Consider the following 3383-nt stretch of genomic DNA (forward strand, 5'->3'; position numbering starts at 1 on the left):
CAAGGAATCTCTATACTGTGACATAGAGGATTCCACATTTTCTTGTTCTCTTCTCTTTCATATGAGCAGGAGCAAAGACAAAGGCATTCTTGTTGAGGCTGATCCTGAAACTGAAAGGACTTTGAAGAGAAAGCTAAGAGAAGCCAAAGCACAACTCTCTTTAGAGGACCTGACCGAATTCTTCAAAGAAGAAGAACACATGGCAGCCGAAAACAACAATGCCAACAATGCAAGGAAGGTGCTGGGTGACTTTACTGCACCTACTCCCGATTTCTATGGGAGAAGCATCTCTATCCCTGCCATTGGAGCAAACAACTTTGAGCTTAAGCCTCAATTAGTTTCTCTAATGCAACAGAATTGCAAGTTCCATGGACTTCCATTGGAAGATCCTCATCAGTTTTTAGCTGAATTCTTGCAAATCTGTGACACTGTCAAGACTAATGGGGTTGACCCTGAGGTCTACAGACTTATGCTATTCCCTTTTGCTGTAAGAGACAGAGCTAGAGCATGGTTGGACTCTCAACCTAAAGAAAGCCTGGACTCTTGGGAAAAGCTAGTCAATGCCTTCTTGGCAAAGTTCTTTCCACCTCAAAAATTGAGTAAGCTTAGAGTGGAAGTCCAAACCTTCAGACAGAAGGAAGGAGAGTCCCTCTATGAAGCTTGGGAAAGATACAAACAATTAATCAGAAAGTGTCCTTCTGATATGCTTTCTGAATGGAGCATCATAGGTATTTTCTATGATGGTCTCTCTGAACTATCCAAGATGTCTTTGGATAGCTCTGCAGGAGGATCTCTTCATCTGAAGAAGACGCCTACTGAGGCTCAAGAACTGATTGAAATGGTTGCAAATAACCAATTCATGTATACTTCTGAAAGGAATCCTGTGAACAATGGGACTAGTCAGAAGAAAGGAGTTCTTGAGATTGACACTCTGAATGCCATATTGGCTCAAAACAAAATATTGACCCAACAAGTCAATATGATTTCTCAAAGTCTGTCTGGAATGCAAAATGCACCAAGCAGTACTAAGGAAGCTTCATCTGAGGAAGAAGCTTATGATCCTGAGAACCCTTCAATGGAAGAGGTGAATTACATGGGAGAACCCTATGGAAACACCTATAATCCTTCATGGAGAAATCATCCAAATTTTTCATGGAAGGATCAACAGAGACCCCAACAAGGTTTCAACAACAATAATGGTGGAAGAAACAGGTTTAGCAATAGCAAGCCTTTTCCATCATCTTCTCAGCAACAGACAGAGAGTTCTAAGCAGAATAACTCTGACTTAGCAACCATGGTCTCTGATCTGATCAAAACCACTCAAAGTTTCATGACTGAAACAAGATCCTCCATTAGAAATTTGGAGGCACAAGTGGGACAGCTGAGCAAGAAAATTACTGAACTCCCTCCTAGTACTCTTCCAAGCAATACAGAAGAGAATCCAAAAGGAGAGTGCAAGGCCATCAACATGGCCGAATTTTGGGAGGAAGAAGAGGCAGTGAATGCCACTGAGGAAGGCCTCAATGAACATCCACTGGCCTCCAATGAGTTCCCCAATGAGGAACCCTGGGAATCTGAGGTTCAAACTGAGACCATAGAGATTCCACTGGACTTACTTCTGCCATTCATGAGCTCTGATGAGTATTCTTCCTCTGAAGAGGATGAGTATGTCACTGAAGAGCAAGTTGCTAAATACCTTGGAGCAATCATGAAGCTGAATGACAAGTTATTTGGAAATGAGACTTGGGAGGATGAATCCCCTTTGCTCATCAAAGAACTGGATGACTTGTCTAGGCAGAAACTGCCTCAAAAGAGACAGGATCCTGGGAAGTTTTCAATACCTTGTACCATAGGCACCATGACCTTCAAGAAGGCCTTGTGTGACTTAGGGTCAAGTGTAAACCTCATGCCTCTCTCTGTAATGGAGAAGTTAGGGATCTTTGAGGTGCAAGCTGCAAAAATCTCACTAGAGATGGCAGACAATTCAAGAAAACAAGCCCATGGACTTGTAGAGGATGTTCTGGTAAAGATTGGAGACCATTACATCCCTACTGATTTCATAATCCTAGAGACTGGGAAGTGCATGGATGAATCCATCATCCTTGGCAGACCCTTCCTAGCCACAGCAAAGGCTGTGATTGATGTTGATAGAGGAGAGTTGATCATTCAAGTGAATGAAGAATCCTTGGTGTTTAAGGCCCAAGGATATCCCTCTGTCATCATGGAGAGGAAGCATGAAGAGCTTCTCTCAAAACAAAGCCAAACAGAGCCCCCACAGCCAAACTCTAAGTTTGGTGTTGGGAGGCCACAACCAAACTCTAAGTTTGGTGTTGAACCCCCACATTCAAACTCTAAGTTTGGTGTTGGGAGGTTCCAACATGGCTCTGAGTATCTGTAAGGCTCCATGAGAGTCCTCTATCAAGCTACTGACATTAAAGAAGCGCTTGTTGGGAGGCAACCCAATGTTATATTTTATCTATTTTATTTTGTTATTTTCTCTTTTTTGTAGGTGATGATCATGAGAAGTCACAAAATCAATGAAAAAAGCAAAAACAGAATGAAAAACAGGAAGAAAAACAGCACACCCTGGAGGACGCACCTACTGGCGTTTAAACGCCAGTGAGGTTAGCTGTTGGGCATTTAACGCCCAGTCTGGCACCATTCTGGGCGTTTAACGCCAGAATGGGGCACCAGACTGGCGTTAAACGCCAGAAAGGGGCAAGAAGCTGGCGTTAAACGCCAGAAATGGGCACCAGCCCGGCGTTTAACGCCAGAAATGGCTAAAAACGTGATTTTGTTTGCCATTTGGTGCAGGGATGACTTTTCCTTGACACCTCAGGATCTGTGGACCCCATAGGATCCCCACCTACCCTACCTCTCTCTCTCTCTTCTTCACCCATTCACCAATCACCTCAACACCTCTTCCCCAAAAACCCTTCACCTATCAAATCCCATCTTTCTCTTCACCACTCACATCCATCCTTCATAAAACCCTACCTACCTCACCATTCAAATTCAAACCACCTTCCCACCCAAACCCACCCTCAAATGGCCGAACCCTCCCATCCCCCTCTCCTATATAAACACTCCTTCACTCCTTCATTTTCACACATCCTAAACACCATTTCACTCCCCTTTGGCCGAACACAAAGCCATTCCCTTCTTCCTCATTTCTTCTTCATCTACTCTCTTCTTTCTTCTTTTACTCGAGGACGAGCAAACATTTTAAGTTTGGTGTGGTAAAAGCATTGCTTTTTGTTTTTCCATAACCATTTATGGCATCCAAGGCCGGAGAAACCTCTAGAAAGAGGAAAGGGAAGGCAAAAGCTTCCACCTCCGAGTCATGGGAGATGGAAAGATTCATCTCAAGGGTGCATCAAGAC

At 43.7% G+C, this 3383-nt stretch overlaps 1 non-coding gene across 1 annotated transcript; it reads right to left on the reverse strand.

Annotated features, from left to right (window-relative positions):
- Nucleotides 1–601: 601 nt before the first annotated feature.
- Nucleotides 602–709, reverse strand: LOC112700198 (small nucleolar RNA R71). Its single transcript, XR_003153112.1, has one exon. It is a non-coding gene; the product is annotated as a small nucleolar RNA R71 (small nucleolar RNA).
- Between the last annotated feature and the right edge of the window lie 2674 nt (nt 710–3383).

Source organism: Arachis hypogaea, chromosome 6, assembly GCF_003086295.3.
Source record: "Arachis hypogaea cultivar Tifrunner chromosome 6, arahy.Tifrunner.gnm2.J5K5, whole genome shotgun sequence".
In the NCBI taxonomy this organism is placed as follows: domain Eukaryota; kingdom Viridiplantae; phylum Streptophyta; class Magnoliopsida; order Fabales; family Fabaceae; genus Arachis; species Arachis hypogaea.